General features: G+C 47.2%; 2 long non-coding RNA genes across 3 annotated transcripts in view; one reads left to right on the top strand and one right to left on the bottom strand.

Annotated features, from left to right (window-relative positions):
- The window catches only part of LOC141978006 (uncharacterized), a 43,812-nt gene extending 30,838 nt beyond the window's left edge, over positions 1-12,974 (bottom strand). The window contains exon 1 of one of the 2 annotated variants that reach the window (XR_012636313.1): positions 12,849-12,974. This is a non-coding gene — a long non-coding RNA (uncharacterized LOC141978006). Of the gene's footprint in view, positions 1-8,664; positions 8,903-12,848 lie in introns of those variants that run through there. The other variant, XR_012636312.1, reaches the window with a different exon arrangement.
- The window catches only part of LOC141978013 (uncharacterized), a 218,490-nt gene continuing 203,502 nt past the window's right edge, over positions 3,188-18,175 (top strand). The window contains exons 1-3 of the long non-coding RNA XR_012636316.1: positions 3,188-3,322; positions 4,017-4,275; positions 9,055-9,205. This is a non-coding gene — a long non-coding RNA (uncharacterized LOC141978013). The remainder of the gene's footprint in view (positions 3,323-4,016; positions 4,276-9,054; positions 9,206-18,175) is intronic.

Consider the following 18,175-nt stretch of genomic DNA (forward strand, 5'->3'; position numbering starts at 1 on the left):
TTAAATGCTTTGACAAACTGGAGCCCAAATACTGGATCCTGCAAGCCCCACATGAGATGAGGATGCACTGAACATTGCAGGATCAAAATCTAAGAAATCTTGCAAGCTTTAATATGTAACTGAATTAATAATAAAACCAAAATATGGGATTAATTCACAAAGACCCTCATTCTACATTAGAGCTTTATCCTCACAGAGCGATTAAAATTATTGTTGTACTTGGATCGATAGGTGGAGCTCTGAATGGATGGGGAATGGAGTTATGGAGGTCATGCACCTCTGTGACATTGTCCCCAGAACACAGAGCTGTTTTGGGTCAGGCATCCATGCATGGAAAGGAGTGGGCCTTGAAAAAGCAGAGCTGTGTGACTGCACATGCTACGTGCATATTCCTTTAATCTTCTCCGGTCCTTTTTACCACCTTTGTTGTTCTCACCACTACCACACACACAGTCTTAAAATTACCCCCCTCCTATATCTCTCAAGCTGTACACCAGTTCCTAAGAAGAAGGTTGAGGTTGCCTGGTCAGCAGGGTAGATTTCTATTTACTGAATACCTGAAGCATGACGGGAAAGAACCCTGAAATTTTATTCTAGGGCAGGATCTTATGAGAATGATTTTCCTTTGTCATCAAGTACCAATAAATCACCAAGTTAATGTCTAATGGAGAACACCGCGTTATTTTTCTGTCACTCTCAGGCCAGTTTACAGAACATTTTCTGGCAGAAGAAAACAATTTCCACGGATGTGTGACCCTCTCTCATTTCAGAAGCAGAACCTCTGCAAATCCATCCACCAGAGAGCAATCTTCCGTTGGTGTAAATCGACCGTGTTCCACTGAAGTCCCTGGAGCTCTGTCTACTTACAGCAGTTGAGTGCTTGGCATCTCTTATGACCTACTGGATTTTGAACCCATCTTCCTCTTTATCCAATGAATTAAAATAAAGAAAAAACATGGCACGATTTACACTAGGGTTTCTATACGCACACACCGCGTCTGTGTCTAGTCAGAGGAAAGTGGGTACTTATAAATATAGCAGGGCAGGCTTTTATTGACTGAAATCTCATTATAGGGAGATTCCACTGACGCCTTTGCAATATGGCTACTAATTATGGCTACTTCAGAGCCTGGTCTGAAGAGAGCAATTGCTATTACCGAGCCCGGGGTTACTGAGTTCTGCGCGGGAGGGGGTGGACAACTTCACCGACGCATTAGAGGGCTCTCTCATTTGTAGCTGCAAACTCTTCAGATGAAGGTATCCATTTAAATTAAAGAGAGTCCTCTCCCGCGAGCTGACAGAAGTCATCTTCAAAGGCAAGCAAGCAACCCTAAAAATAACTGATGTAACAACCATAAATACCCCTGTGACAGATGTGTAATATTTGTTTTTGCTGTATTAGAGGAAATAATGAAGAATACACAGATAAGCCACAGCTATTGCAGCTGATAAGCAAAAGGAGAATTAGTAGTGCCTGGGGAATGCACAGATCATATTGTGAGCTCCAAAGAGTTAAGGGGGAATAGCCAAAAAGATAACCACCCTCATTCCGGCCCCAGATGTGATCAGATGTGACTGCGCTTTGAGTTCCTTCGGGTCATTTGGGAATATAGCATTAAGAAGCGGGGGGGGGGCGGGGGGGGGAGGAATAATGGCCAGGACGTTAATTTGCGGAGCAGGGAGGGTTACATTACACAGGGAGTGTCATTCCTTAGCACGGCTTCCCCCCTCTGCCCTGTAAAGGGCAGAGGGGCTTTGGGAAGTGAGCTTTTAGAAGGTTGCCCAATGCTGATGTGCGGGGAAGTTTGCGTGTCCAAGTTTCCGGATGAAAAGGTAAAGAACAAGCTAACGTTAAACATCAGTAGGAATGGCAGACTCCGGCTTGCCATTGCCAGGAGGACGGGAGTCCGTCCCTCTCCAAGGGCTTGAGCTGAGACTGAACTGTCCAGGGTGCTGAAAACGGTTAGGAAAGTGGCGATCATCCCGCGGGCTTTCATCGAGACGCTCAAGTTTCTTCGGCTGGTCTGGCCCTCAGCCTCACTTAGCTTCTTTCTGACTTGACGCTTAGCTTGACACAATTTAAAAAGCACTCTGTCAGCTGGGGTTTTAGGTCTAGTGGGTTTGCGCTTCTACGTGCAATAACTAAGAAAACATGATGCGGGAGGTAACTCGGTTTCTTGTTTTTACTTCCTGCTTCAGGGAGAGCTGCATTAAAGCTATCGGCCTCTGCAGTACACTTGGTATGTTGCACCTGCAAGACCTGGGTCATTATAACCCCAGCTGGCCGGCTGCACTTTGAAATCATACACACTCTAAATGCAGCCCATATACCTTCAGTGTGCTTACTTGTTCTTTGCTTTTAAAGCAAGGTTCACAAATATTTCGGACGGCGGTGTTTTGACCAATCATTTTCAGCAGCCACTGTTTCAATCATGTGCATAAACCCATGCAAAGTTCCGTGTATTTTATGATATTACATTGGTGGCTCAGTAAATACATATTATTTTGCAGATTGCTCTAAAATAGTCTTGAGATCAGTCCACATACCTGCATAGAACCTGCATAGGACCTTATGGGTTCGCGTAAGAACCTGTGGTGTTTGCCAAGACCAGGCAATGCCGTCTACACCTAGACGCCCAAAGAGACGTCTGCAATTTGAAGGGTTTATTGACAGACAAACTCATTGCGAGTTCATCTTGCAATGCTTCCGACGTGTTAGCTTCTTGTCGTCACTGTGCCTGTAGGGATGGTCTCCCAGACACGGTTTATACCCTTAATAATACAGTAGATGTAATGTGTCCAGCGAGCCACCACTCCCTTTGGAACGAGAGTGGATCAGTTTGGCTTTGAAAAATCACCCTGATCCCTGACTCTCGTCCCAGATCTCTGCGAATTTCAAATTAATCGGTACGGTCTGTTTTGAATCATTCCCATTATCTCGGGCTTTGAGCTTCCAAAGGTCTAGGAAACAACTGTCATCGCGCAGGGAAGGAAGAAAAATAGCGATTGTCTATTACCAATTCAGTAGCTAATTCCTTTAGCCTGGGGGGGGGGGGGGAAGGAGGGGGGGGGCTAGGCATCTATCTCCTTGCGTCTGTGTTCCAGTGCTTTCAGACGGGAGGAAGGAGCTATGCGGCTCGTAGTTCCCTGGCTAGCTAGCTCCTGAGTTGTCATATTACAATGATTTATTGCCTTCTCCTGGAAGATCTAACTTTACTTTAGTCATATGAACAGACTGATCTGGACTTAGGCAGCTGACTGTATGCCCTTATCTGTTAAAGGTATGAACGTCAGTTCAGCTAGAGCATTGAATTTCGGTTTGGTAAGTGCCTTTTAATCATTTCTTTGCATGGAGGCTGACTTTGTTGCTTTGTTTTGTTTCCTTTCCTCTGTCTCTTTCTCATTTTCAGTTGTTTGCACCTTGCTTGTTTATAGTTTCCCATTTTTGTTGTTGCACTGGACTCTCCCAAACGCCTGCACCCCTACCCAGCTCCTTTACATCAGCCATCTGCAGGCTCTCCTACGGTGTGAAGTTAAATGGGTTTAGTGACACATAGAAAGCTAAACAGCAGAAAACTAATGTCACGAATCTTATTTAGATCAACACGGTAGCCCTAGAATATCCCGCTCCAGAAATAACCCGGTGTGTAGCCTATCCTCGGTGCCTTGGTGGAAGATCCCGCAGAAGTCTTCCAGCAATGCGGCTGGGGAGGTCAGAAGCTACAATAGTTTTTGGAAAGGTTGTGAATACAGTGCTACAGGTACTACTGGGAGACCTCTGTTCACCATCTCTGCCATAGGGTGTTATGGTTTAGCTCCGGCTAGATTAGTTTAAGGGTTCTCCTTTCATTGCCTGGCAGCCAGCTTGACAGTCATACAATGAACAGCGTGCGGTAGAAGCATTTAGACCAAGTGTCCATATCCCGGCTTTTATTTCTCCAAAGAAAGGCTAATGCTTTTTTATTAACTATTATTATTATGGGACACCCGTAGCCTAAAATCGCCTTCTTCCGCAGTGACGGGACTGCTTAAGCTACAAGGAAGCCCAGGAGACCCAGGAGACATTTGCGGTTGGCTGGGTGCTTTCCTAAAGAAAAAGGAAGCAATCCGTGGGTACTCCTGAGACGCTGTCCCAATTTGGAATGACCGTTTCCTGTCACGGTGCCTCTTTTTCCCCACGGAGGAGCGATCTGATTCCAACAGCCCCAAGGGACAGGGAGCTGAGCCGCAGACGGGGAAGCAAGTGGTCCAGTCTCCCTCTCTTGGGTAACACAGGTGGGTGTCCTCTCTCTCTCGCCCCGGGGCTGATGAGCCATCAGTCAGAACGCGAGCTGGTTCCAGCTCTGTCTCGGGACGCTGCTCCTTAGAGGCGAGCCTGCGCTTCCATGGAACAGGAATAACTGAGTGGGGTGTTTACACGAATGAATGAAGTGTAGCCGTGGCAGTGCCAACTCTTTGCCCCTGGGGTTAAGACAGACGTGTTGCTGCCCGCGGTGCTGTGAAGGTGGGCCGCTTTTACCACCCAGACGCTTTCTAGGGAAACTTTGCTAACGCTTAAGACATGCATCAGTTACATGCAGTACCGCTCTACGTGTGATTTGACCAGTGCACTGATAGCCTGTCTTCATGAGTTTAGTCCCATGCGCAGAGAGCATAGTGGTTACCTGAAAACGGGATGGACAGGATGATCAGACTTTAGGACAGGTTCCTTCTTATCGCAAAAACAGTGAGGAGCAAATCCTGCCCTCTAGTAGACTGCAATGGGACTCCTTGAGGCCAGCAGAATGTAGTTCCCCTTTCTCCCAGGAGAAACTCTGATGCCGTGAGTGGAGCTCCCTGGATTCATCTGGGTTTGGATGCTCTAATGGTATCAATACCTCTGGGAAAGCAAGATGAGAAATGTGCAGCGTTCCCCTCTAGTTACTTCATTTCCCAGAAGACGGGGATTTCTCGTATGTCCTTGAAGTGACCCCTTACGTTACACCTAGAGCCAGGTCGTGCTGTTGGTTGGGTAATTGTGCGCACTCACGGTAATAGTTGAGCGGTTTACTCTGCAAAACTGAGGAGACGCCGGTTTCCCTTCCGGCCTGGAAGGTTTTGAAGCCTTATTTGATCTTCTTCTCAGTGCTCACTGAGGCGCGGAATCAGGGAATTGCTGCAAAGCCCTGTGGAGCAGAGTTTCATCAAACCACTTCGTTCTGATCTTGCAAGAACTACCCCCGCAGAGAGGCCTGTGCAAGATACCCCCCGCTTCCCACAGGATATACAATAAAAACGGCCATGGGGAGGGGAGGTCTGCGAAAACGTCTTCATGGTGAATACATCCGATTGCATCCTTCCATCCCTCGCCCCATGACATTTATCCAGATTGCAAACTCCTCTGTCTTTTTCCGCTCTCAACATAACTGCCTTGGGGGTCTGGGTTCTGCTATCATATTGTTATAGGATAATACGGTGAATCACATTAGGAACAGTACAGCCACTGAAACTTTCCCAACTTTATTTCCTCCTCCAGCAGCACCCCTAAGCTCATGGGGGGGGGGGGAAGAGATAAGTCTGGCGTTAGTAACTATCTGCTTCATGTTACACTGCTCCCGCCCCCCCCCCCCCGCCTTCTTAACATCAGGTCCCCTCTACAGCTGTTTAACAGGTTGCAGACGATGAGGGTTTTTGTTCGCCCGTGCTTGGTTGAGAAAGGGTTCTGCATTTCAAATATTTTAGACTCGGGAGCATCAAATGTGTTATAACTGGTTTGTGAAACAGATTTACCGCTCCGAAGAAAGGAGTTTGCAATAACAGACGCTCTGTCAAAGTTTAAAGGCATTGTTTACCAAAGAGTCTTTGAGTGTCGTCGAGATATATCTGCTAAAACTGGTTATGAATATAGTTTAGAGAGAGAGGCGGGAAACCCCTCTAATTTCCCTAGGACAGAAATATTGTGTACTATAAATTTCAGAGACAAGAAGTCTTAATAGGCCCTAGGCACGGCGTGCAGGAAAGAAGAAAAAAGACGACGTGCATTTGTATATACTACGATTTACAGCAACGTCTCTTTATTTCTCTGGGGAAGGAGGGTTGGACTGAACGGAAACCAGCCAGGTTTGGGGGTCATTTGGTTACATTTTCATCACTTAGGGCTGTAATCCAATGCGATCCCGATGCGCGCGTCTATATCTCAGCTTTGGGCTGGAGCTGTGATAGGGTCTATAGGAACCCGCTTAAATCAGTATGGAGCCCCCTGTAGCTGGTGAGAGCCACTAACGTCCTATCCTGAAGGCTACTTACTGCCCTCAAAGTCTTCCTATGAAGTAATATACTTCGGAGGGGCTGGTAGTGGGACAAGGGCAGTGTACCTCCCCTCCAAAAAAAAAAAAAAAAAAAAGGTCTTTTTTCCCCTTCTCATTAAATGGAGGAAGCACATTTTCAGACACCTGTGCTAGTGAAATACCCAAGAAGGAAGAATAGTTCAAACTGGGCCATAGCTGTCACACCTCTTAATCCGCCTCGCCCTAGGCGAGGCTGATTTGTGTATATGATAATTGAACTCTAATTAATTCCACAGGAATCAACGTGCACAATCAAACATTAAAAACTCACCTGGGGGTGGGAGGAGGCAAGAGGCGTGTACTTTCCGTTTTCCCCTAATGAGGATCTTGATTAATGCATTTTAAAATATGTTAAGCGACAAGGTCTCGGAGTCTGCTAATGTGACTTTAAGAGTTTGGTGTACCTGTTTCCTCTTACACCAGCAAGACTGTTGCAAGAAATGTAGGCGGGTGAGTACTTTCAGGGCCTGACTTTCCGCTCGCTTTTGCTGGGGTAAATCAAGAGTATCTCCATGGAGTTACATGATAGTAACACCGGTGCCTGGTTCGAAGCCAAAGGGATGACTGAGGTTGATTTAAATGACTTTTGGATTAAGGCTTATGCGAGAAGAAAATCAAACCCATTCGTTCAGAATTACCTTACATTCCTGTGGGGGCCAGAGGAAATCTTTCTAAGTGGTATAAGAACATAAGCAGGAGGAGATTTGAATATATGCACCAGTTGCTTCGACACGCTTTATATTTTACACCTTAAGAGTTGCGCATCAGCCGGCAGTTAACACCCCCCCGCCCCGCCCCCCAGACAGCGTGTCCAGGACAGAAGTGAAAACTGATACCCACAGCCAAATGAATCCAAAGTTCACTGACTTCCTAGGCAAGATGGACTAAACAATCTATAACCTTGTCTGAACCAAGAACTGGCCAATGAAAATGATTCCAGAGGTGAACATTCTCCTGTCCCTAAGATAAGAACTTCAGGTGTCTTCACTCGTCCTCGGTCCCTCCGCACGTTTTTAAGCTCTGTGCGTAGTGCTGGTGTATTCAGTATAGTAACAGGAAAAGGCGCATCAGCCGAATTCACCAGTGTGGGGTCTAGTGAAGCAGGTGGCTTAGCAGAACGGGCAAGCACCCCCTGAGAACCACATCCATTGAAGTGTGTGGCTTCTGTGGAACGGAGGATAAGGGAACAGGGCCACCAGTTTCAAATCCGGTTTAGATCATTTATCTACAGGCCTAGGCAATAGGACTAATGGTAGCCAGTTCAGGTTGTGCTGTATCGCCTTTTCACCGCCTGGTATCGTATTCTAAAAGCAACAGGCCCTTCTAACTGCGGGTTAGCTATTTGATATAAAACATGGGGATTATTGGCTAGACTCTCAAAATGCGGGGCACATAACACCAAGCCATACACCGATGTCACCTTCACAAACTCTCTCTCTTTCTCTCTCTCCAGATCTGTCCTACCAGATCTGTTTCTTTGGATAACAGAACCGATTACGTCCCCCTTCCAGTTCCTCACACCCAGTATCCCCCCGCCGAAGGGAAAAATCATCACCCCATAGCACAAATCTGTACAAATCAATATCGAGTTACCAGAAAGGCAAACATTTTTTTAAAGGATGTTTATAGCTAGATTATTTCCCCCGAACTGGCAAATTCCCTAAAGCAAAGTAAATACTTCTCAGCCTAATGACTATTAATTAAAAGGGAATGCTTTACACCCAAGGAGAATTAACTGTTGTTCGCAGAATGTATCTCCTTCCTCTAATTCGTTTGTCATTGTGCCAAGGAAACAACATCCCATGAATATTTCAGCACAATAATCTGTTTAAAAAACGAAACTGGATTTAGTGTAATATTTCCCCCCTCCCCCCCCCCAGTGCACAGAGACTCATATGATTGCAATAATCTAAAAGCAAGATCTCCTTTTCCGGTATACATTGGTTGAGATTTACAGCTATCAGGGGATTGCAAGAGCAACCAGAAATAAAGGAGGGAGTGTTGCGGGAGGGGGAAAGGTAATTGAAAAAAAAATCGGTTCTGATGTGCAAATTGTAGATAAAGACTTCTGATGAGGGAGAGGGGAAGAGGGAGAGGGAGATAACAAGAAGCAGTCATTTCTATTCAGTGAAGCCGCCAAATCAGAAAGCAGTGCTGATCTTATTGGAGGAGAGCCTTCAACAGCAACTAATCCTGTCGTATTGAAAGAAAATTGTAAATGTTCTCTGCAGAAATTGCCTGCCCGTTGCAGCTAATCGAACACACAGAGAGCACAAGGGGGAGCCGCCTGGAGAGCCGAACTCCCCTGCTAACAAGGGAATGTAACAGAGAAGTTCACCTAGGCGCTTCTTCCCAGCCGGTCCTTGTGTCTCCAGGAGCGTTGGGGAGGGTGGGGGAAGACTGAATGATTCCCGACCCACTTAAGAGCCCCAGCCTCTGCTATGTTGGAGTCTCGTCTAAACCGTTGAGCCCGGTCTGATAGCACTGTTGCTCTCCATTTAATTAAAAACAAAAGCAATCAAACTTGAGCGGAGGCAGAGGCTCCAAAGTGCCAGAAGCCGCTGAGTGGGTCTGCGTGTTTGTGCGTGTGACAAACTCGATCAGCGCGGACAATACCACCTCGTCTTGCCCAAAGCTTTCAAAAGGGTGTTCTTTCCCCCCGGCATCACAGCGCCGACTAATCTGTCTCTCTTCCCCCCTCCCTGCGCCGACCCACCCCCTGTCGAAGATATGGAAGGGAAAGATAAAGAGGCTGCCGCCGGACTCTGACTGTGTGCAGTCTGCTCGTTGCTTCCAGGGCTGGGTGGACTTCCCAATCGCCCTTCCCAGCAAATCGCCGGCAGCGGGGGAGGATGCAACTTCTCGTGACTGCATTACAGGTAAGGATACCTTTGCGTTGGCTGTCACTTGGTCTTGTCTTTATTTCCCGTAGCCTCGCTGGGCTGACTTGGAATTCAGCTGCTGCTGTTATAAGAAAGCCCGCGCGAGGATCTTTTTTTTAAATAATAATTAATAATCGAGCCTTGCATTTTGTTTTCCAGTAGAAAATCTGTCCTGGCAAAAGGAAACTTTTGCTAAATGGATCGGGCGTGGGGAGGGCAACAAGGGGGGTAGTAGCTAGAGGGAGGACGGAAAGCAATTGCATCAACCAGACAGCGGTCTGTTCGGAATGACCATTATAGTAATAACCCTAGAAGCAAGGCTACAATGGGATAGCGGTGAAAGAGGGGCGCGGGACCCTGATTGCAGACTCCCTCACATGTTTTAAGAAGTATCCACGGCGGTTTTATGTAACTGCTGCATTCCAGCGGAGCGTGGCATTTTCTGGGCTCTGTGTCACTCCCGCCTACAGACGTGGCATGTTTATTTCGCCACTTCTGAGAGATGTTACCTGCTAGGGAACGATCCTGTCTGCCCTCGCCCATCAAAGGGATTTTGCTTTCATACCGCAGGACACTGTATTCACCGATGCTGGTTAAAAGAAGGTAGCAAATATTTGTCAGGCACTGGGAGGGGAGCGGGTGGGGAGAAGAGGTGATTCCCCCGACAGGCCCTTGCCTCAAACCGGGGTTCGGAAAATGCGGGGTACAAACCGTGATAAGCCTTAGAGACAGTCTGTTACCTCGCGGGCTCACCTACAGCTGTGATCACCGTAACGCTCAGGACGGGAGGACTTTTAAAAACGCACGCGTTGGGGGTGGGCAGACGATGGTCCAGTTAATTTATGACCCAGCCTCGGTGATCGCTGCTGCTGCCGCCCTTCGTTTCCCTTTGTTGTGCCCGAAGTAGCGACTTGCGCGTGCAGCTCTGTCTAAATGTCCCCGGGGGAGAGGAAGAGTCGGGCGCTTGGAGCTGTTGACACGTAGGCTGTTCGAGGCAGATGTTGTCTTTGAAACTTTCATATCAGTGGGGAGACCGAAGGGCTCAAGTAATGGTTGTAAAAGTGAAAGGGAGAGAGTGAGATGGAGGGAGGGAGGCAGGTCCGAGAGGCGAAGATGTGATTGCGGGAAACGGTAGGTCGGATCCCAAACCACAGGGGCGACCCGCCAGAAGTAATGAGTATTACAGCTCCTCAGCTGGTGTAAATCGAGAGACGTCCATTGAAGTCGATGGGGTGATGACGATTTATCTCAGCTGAGGATCAGGCCCCGAATCTCTGCGTTCTAAATGTGCCTTTTTGTCTCGGATACTGTGATGGGTCACACCAAAGGCGGGGTTGGGGTGGGAATCTACACAGCGGGGGTGGGGGGAGAACACCCTAATGGCACAGTTGTAACGCAGAGTGTACACATGCGGAGTCTGAAGTCACACCAGTCATAATATTGTCATTCATAGGCACTTTCCATTCCCATCTGAACATTACCTAGTTGCATTTCACTGCTCCACTCACAAGCATATGCACCCTTCGGATTGTTTTTTGTATGAGGAGAGTTAGAAGCCACCAAAATGGTGAGGATGAATGCTCTGGGGCCGGATCCTGCTCTCTCAGCCGTAGGGGACTGATCCCATTGATTTCAATGGGTTAGAGTTTGGTTAGCAAGATTTCGCCCCTAGGTTCCAAATAGGCTGTCTCTTACCATGCCACGCTGTGTTTATTGTGACTAAAACAGTATCTGGAGATATATGCGTATCACAAGGGAGTAAGGTCTCAGACCCGGAATTCTGGGGGAAAATCCACCTCTGAAATAACAGCTTTTGGTTCCCGAGGTTCTGTTTGTCTCTCTGGCTCATCAATCAGGTAGTTGCCCATTTCTTCCCCAACCCAGAGAGAGAGAGAGAGAGACTCCGCCACTGTTGTAAAGATTCCTCGGTTTCTCCTTTTATGCCCGTCATCAAGTCCCCCTGGCTCATCTTCGTCATAAAGCCCAGTTGAGCAAATGCTGTAGCAGCCCTACGATCAGGATGCTGCACTGGGGGTGTGTCTGTGTGCGCGGGCTACCGCAATAGGAAATCCCTGCTACATGAAAACAGCTCTATTTATATTTTTGCCTGCTGCACCACCCATGCTTTTCTGCAGGCACCGAAAAGTCAGTTCCCTCCGAGATACTTCCCATAAAGAAAACTACACCAAGTGGGTAGGGGTGTTGTTGCCGCTAGAGGTATGATGGGACAACCCCGAAAAAGAAATCAAACGGTAGAGCTCACACTTTACAAGTTTAAAGGGGAACTAGCCGAATATGGCTCCTGTAAATCAGACACATAGATTCAAAACCAATTTAAACAGCATTCCACTGTAGTCGAATTGCTCCCTCTCCCCTCCCAGGGCCTGTGGGACTATTGCACAGGTCACAAGGAGGTGCAAAAGAGGCATGCTAAAATTCTTAGTTTGGGGGCACATTTTCCTGGCCTATATTGCTTGCCCTCCTACAGCCACCACAAAACTCTCTCTCTCTGGCCTCCCTTCCTCCTCCCTTTGCTGTTCAAGCAAATTAAAGACTTTAAAAGAGCCTGATATTAATGAGACAGCTATTATGTAACTGACAAGGTCCGACTTCCCTGTGTGTGTGAATTTGTACAGAAGACCAAAGAGCAGGTTCCATCGGGACATAGTATTCTTTTGACAGATCGCTAGATGCTCTCTGTCTTGCAAGGGAGGGATTGTGTCCGTGTCATATCACAGTACACCCATTTATTGTGGCATGAGAACCAGCACCAGGGGGATTAAAGTGTCTCACCTAGAGAGGGCGGCAGGATTATTTTATAAGGATCTGATCCAACACTCATTGAAGCCACTGGGAGTTTTTCCATTTATTTCAGTGGGATTTGGATCAGGCCCTAATTCAGCAAATTATATAGAGGAATAAGGTCATAAATAATATATCTCCCCTTCCGGCTATCTCTAAGTAGGTTTCCTCCCCTCCCACCCTTCCTCTATGACTTCCTCTGATCAGGTTCGATTCTGGGAATGGAGTTCTCTTTGTCGACTGGGGGAGTTTTTCCCTGTCGGCAATCTCTTCGCACTAGGACTCCCTCCTTACTAAGGCTTGCCAGTGAGGGGTGGTTTTGCAAAGAGAAGCAGAAAGCATGTCCCTGTTTCAGCCTTCTCCCGCGGAAGCTGTCCCCCATCTCTGCTCTGAAATGCAGGGGCCAGGGGGCTGCCCCTCTGACTGACATTCTGTACTTGCAGCTGGAGGGGGAGGGGGAGGTTAACATTTGATCTCACAAGTAGGCACGCCGTACGCTTTTATGGCATTACAAAGCCTGTAATTGTAGCTGAGTGTTCCCCGCCTAAACGCACGCCAGCCCTCAGTCTTGTGGTTTCTGACACAAACCACTCCGATGACACATGTTTAAACCTTGTAATGCTGATCAAAGAATGCTTTCCTCTCTTATTTAGGCAACTCTTTGTTATGTTTGGCTCAGCTCCCCCCCGCACCGTCTCTTAACCCTCTTGTTTGCAGTTTGCGCTTTAACAGCAGTTATGTACTGTCACGTTGGATCACGAAAACACGCTCTGGGCTGGGCCAAGGGGCAATCTCAGGTGCAGGAAAGCTGGCCCCTTCCACCCTGCCGGAGACCTACCTGTAAGTTCCGCATTGCAGTCCGCAGCTAGGCTGCTCTATTAGGACCCCAAATAGGTTCGATCTCAGTTTGGGATGCCCCGTTTCCTGTTTGTTGCACTACTTGGGAGAAAGGTGGGAGGGGCTCAAACACCCGTCGGTTCACCGCTTCCGCCGGGTCAATGGCACAGTCCTGATCAAAGGCTATTTCCCCAAGACATTTTACCTTCGCTGCTCTGCACAGATTGAGAGCTACCTTCCTAAACCGAAAGTGTTGCCTGTACGAGAGTCCAGTTTAGGTACCAGTGCGTGTGTTGCACCAATATACGTGAAGGGAGATAAGCGAAGGCGTCTCATTGTGTGACAACGAATCTCTAAGAACTATGGACATTTTTAGCCGCTGCTGTTCATCCCTTCCCCCCCTTCCCTTCCCCTTACCCCCCCCCCCCCCCCCCACACACACACTCTGGTCTGGATCTCCGCGTGCCCTTTGTGGGTCTCTATTTGCTCAATGTGTCTGAATCATTCCGCCTGTTTCAAGCTTGCCGTTTATATTCTCTTTAAACAGGTGTCTGATAGAATCCCAGACAGTTGCCCCAACTTTCTCATCTTCATTGATATTATGACCTACATACATCCTGCGCTTTCTGGGTGCTGTTTCCATAGCAATACGGCACAGGAAACACGGCAAGCTCCCTCGCAATGAAACAGATCCCCCCCCCCACCCCGCCCGCTGCAACGAAATCCAGACCTAGAATTATAGAATATCAGGGTTGGAAGGGACCTCAGGAGGTCATCTAGTCCAACCCCCTGCTCAAAGCAGGACCAATCCCCAATTAAATCATCCCAGCCAGGGCTTTGTCAAGCCTGACCTTAAAAACTTCTAAGGAAGGAGATCCCACCACCTCCCTAAGTAACTCATTCCAGTGTTTCACCACCCTCCTAGTGAAAAAGTTTTTCCTAATATCCAACCTAAACCTCCCCCACTGCAACTTGAGACCATTACTCCTTGTCCTGTCATCTGCTACCACTGAGAACAGTCTAGAGCCATCCTCTTTGGAACCCCCTTTCACGTAGTTGAAAGCAGCTATCAAATCCCCCCTCACTCTTCTCTTCCATAGACTAAACATCCCCAGTTCCCTCAGCCTCTCCTCATAAGTCATGTGTTCTAGTCCCCTAATCATCTTTGTTGCCCTCCGCTGGACTCTTTCCAATTTTTCCACATCCTTCTTGTAGTGTGGGGCCCAAAACTGGACACAGTACTCCAGATGAGGCCTCACCAATGTCGAATAGAGGGGAATGATCACGTCCCTCTATCTGCTGGCAATGCCCCTACTTATACATCCCAAAATGCCATTGGCCTTCTTGGCAACAAGGGCACACTGTTGACTCATATCCAGCTTCTCGTCCACTGTAACCCCTAGGTCCTTCTCTGCAGAACTGCTGCCGAGCCATTCGGTCCCTAGTCTGTAGCAGTGCATGGGAGTCTTCCATCCTAAGTGCAGGACTCTGCACTTGTCCTTGTTGAACCGCATCAGATTTCTTTTGGCCCAATCCTCCAATTTGTCTAGGTCCCTCTGTATCCTATCCCTACCCTCCAGCGTATCTACCACTCCTCCCAGTTTAGTGTCATCTGCAAACTTGCTGAGGGTGCAATCCACACCATCCTCCAGATCATTTATGAAGATATTGAGCAAAACCGGCCCCAGGACCGACCCTTGGGGCACTCCACTCTGCGAGCGAGTTCAAGTTATGTGAAACCGAATCTGAAGGGAGTTTGCTCTCAATTGCAGAGTCCCAACTGGCAGCGCCCTCTAGTGCCTGAGAAAGGCCAGGGGAACACCGCTGGGGAGTGGGAAGCGGGCTGTGGTCAAATCTGCTCCGGGAGCTGACCTCCCGAAGTAGGCTGTAGGCGAGACGGGCACCTAGCGGTGCATTGAGAACGAAGCTACCGCAGGCATTGTAAGTTCACAGCGTGCCTCTTTCCTCAGGAGGCGAGGCGCCTCGGATGGGATGCGCAAATTGGGTGGGTGAGAGGAATGCGCGGGTGAAACTGAACTCAGGTGCTCGGCGAAAGGAGGGAGGTGTCTTCTCAATCTCTATGGGATGTGTAGCCATGTAAACCAACAACTCCCCCCGGATGTCTGCCTTTGGTGGACATTTGGCAGAGTATGGTTTTGTCTTGGGGAAAATGGGAGAGGATGGGGGGAAAAAAGTCAATTTCCCCTCCTCCCTTAGAAGGGGCTGGTCCCCACAAGGGAAGGGGAAAGTCATATCTGTGTTCCCCAGCTAACTGCATGTGTTGCACCTGATCCAGAAAGAAACCAAAAGCTTCAAATACCTAGTTCTATGGATTTAACAACAGTAAGAGGTTCCAAGCATTCTCTACTGGGTCTTTTCTGCTCGGTCTCACAGCTGTTCCTTGAGCTGTTGCTCATGCTGCACGATTTCTTTGTCTTACTTCCAGGGCTAGGCCTTTGGCTGTCCTCCTCCCCCCCTTCAGGTCTTCCCACCCACCCTCCACAGGATTCTGTAGACCACTTTAATATTTGTATCTGCCATTGCAGTATAGCAGCGGACGTAGCAGTCAGGTGGTCTGAGTACAGGACGGCAAGCCAGTTCTAGTCCTGGCTCTGACATAGACTCACATGGTACACTTAGCTTCTTTGCCTCAGTTTCCCCAGCTAAAGTGGTGTTAATAATACATAAACACAACCCTCGTGGGATGGGTGCATTATAATGATTGATTAGTGCTTGTAAAGAGATTTGAAGATGAAAAGAATATCAAGCACTAAGTGTTCTTAGAATCCCAGTCAATACCTATCCCTTCATTATCGATGAATCTCTTCCCAATCAATACCTATCCCTTCTCATTTACATCTTGCCCCCTCTGCCCCAGCTCTGCCCAGGCCCAAATATGGGTAGAACACTCAAAGCATGCCAGAAAAAAACATGAGTGTAGAGAACTGCAAGGTTTATTTGGTCATCTTTTGTAAAGTTTTCTATAACCCCAAGTTTTCTGATTCAAAACTTCTGCTATGCATTATTCACCATTACAAAAAGGGAGAGCATTGAATCTGCGTGGCATGAAGATAAGCCAGGAGACATTAGAGACCGTTGCCTGATACCTCTCTAGTCCAAGGGGAAAAGGGCAAGCAAACAAAACAAGGTAGGTTTGTCTCCATCTGTTGTCTGTTTCCAATTAGTTCTTTCCTCTTCAGTGAATACTCTAAAAACCCAGCTGATCTCACTGTATGATCTTGGAGGTTAAGGCATCAAATTCTAAACAGATTGTACAACTCTCAAGGAGCAGTAATTGGAGCTGGTGGAGGGGGTCTATATTAGCCTTGTATTCAGTAACTTTGGAAGCCTCATTGTTTTCTTCCCAACTTGATACTATGGGCCTAATTCTCAAAGGTGCTGAGGCACATACAATTACTGAAGGCTTTTGAAAACGTTGGCCTTATCATGTATGCTTTGTAGATGGTGCACGTGTGTCGGCATTGGTGGGTAACAGTAATCAGTCTAAGGAAGGTCAAAGGGCATCATTCAAGCCTAGATCCACCTATTGAAGGGCAAAGGTGTTGTTTTTCAAATGCTTGTAGTATTAAATACTAAAATCAGATGGTGGTGTTTTCAAACCTAGTGAAAAATAAGAGAGGAGGCAGATTCACTCCCCTGGGCACAAAGTTGCAAATTTCCTCATCTCTTCCACACCTATGGAAACAGCTGTACCTAAGGGGAATTAAACCACTGAGTATTTCTCCATCCTCCCCAAGAAATCCTGTCTGTCTGGTAAAGGCAATTTACAGTTCTGTCTAGGCCTGCATACCATTTCCCAGATGGGAGGTGCCCAGGAGATGTAATTAATCAGCTACCTGGCTGTCCTAACCCCACCACTTCCCAGACAAACCATGTGTGCTTTTGGGCTGCACCATTTAGCTCTGGATTCCCAGCAGAATGAAGGTGATAGATGGTTTGTGTCATCGTACTCCTGCTTTCCAGCATCAGTTCCACTGACACAAGCCATCAGAATTAAGAGATGAAGCTAGCCTGAAGAGTTGGATTAAAAGACTGAGATCTTTTCCCAGGGTCTCTGCCATCTATTCTCCTTTGTCAGGTTTAAAGATCTTATTTAGTGGGTGTAAGAAGTTGTTGCTGGCAGACAAGCTTTGCAGTGTTACCTTCAGTGCTGTATCTTTGTTTGTGCCTAACACTGCTTGTCCCATGCAGACAATGCTGCAGATCAGCATTGGCTCCAAACAGATGCCTCTCCTCACATCACTATCACTGTTATCTCCATCAGTAGCATGATTTTAAGACCAGAGGGGGCGGGGTCGAGGTTCACTAAATTTCATCTTGTTTCTATCAAGCACTTTATAGAGTTCGCTTGCTAATAAAACATATCTACCCAGTGGTCCCAATAGGGCATGTGCTGCCATATGTTCATTTTCAAGAATATGATAAGGGTAAATAAACCAAATCATCACTCAGGGCGAGAGCCTCAGCAAGGTAATAGTTACATTGCCTCATACCAGCTGAGGATCTGTCCCTCTGTCTTTCTTTTGACTAGATGCTGTCCTGAATCCTTGCTACCTAGCAACTTATTTGGATCTGTGGGCTAGATTCTGATCTTAATTACACTCCACTCCACTGCTGCAAATCAGGAGAAACTCCACTGATTTTAATGGAGTTACTCCTGATTTATGCCAATGGATTTTTGCTCAGAATTTGCCTAAAGGCAAATTGTAACATTTTCTTGAAGAAACTTCATCAGGATATGCTGAGATTTTGACAACTACTTACTAAACAGCTCTTGGGAGCTTGCTTCCACTAAAGGGAAAACTCAGTGTGATAATGGACATGATTAGTGGGATGGAAAACCTCGAATAATGATAGCAATTAGACATCTTTTATAGTGACTAAAGCACAAAAGGTGATGAGCAATTGAGACTCCTAGCACCTCTCAGAGTTTGCACCAAACTTTTTGAAAAGCAGTGGAAAAATTGCAGATGGATAAAATTCCTGCACAGACAGGGAGTTAGATACAATGCCCTAATAAGTCTAGCTAGTCTTGAACTATTGTGAAAAGCACTCCGTGACACAAAGAAAAAATAAAATGATTTGTTAAAAACAAACTCAGAAAAAAAGACCTCTCCGTTCTCTAATTTCTTTGGGTTTGAGCTTCAGCAGGCTTGAATGTGTATAACTCCCTTGACTTCAATGAAGCTATGCTGACTTACATCATCTGAGGTTATGGCCCTTCATCTTAGTGAATCTATTTCAGCTTGTGAAGAATGAAAAACAACACATCTTGAAAGTAATAAAGCTCTGCCCAGTCAGAAGCTG

The sequence above is a fragment of the Natator depressus genome, chromosome 1 (assembly GCF_965152275.1).
Source record: "Natator depressus isolate rNatDep1 chromosome 1, rNatDep2.hap1, whole genome shotgun sequence".
Taxonomy (NCBI): Eukaryota; Metazoa; Chordata; order Testudines; family Cheloniidae; genus Natator; species Natator depressus.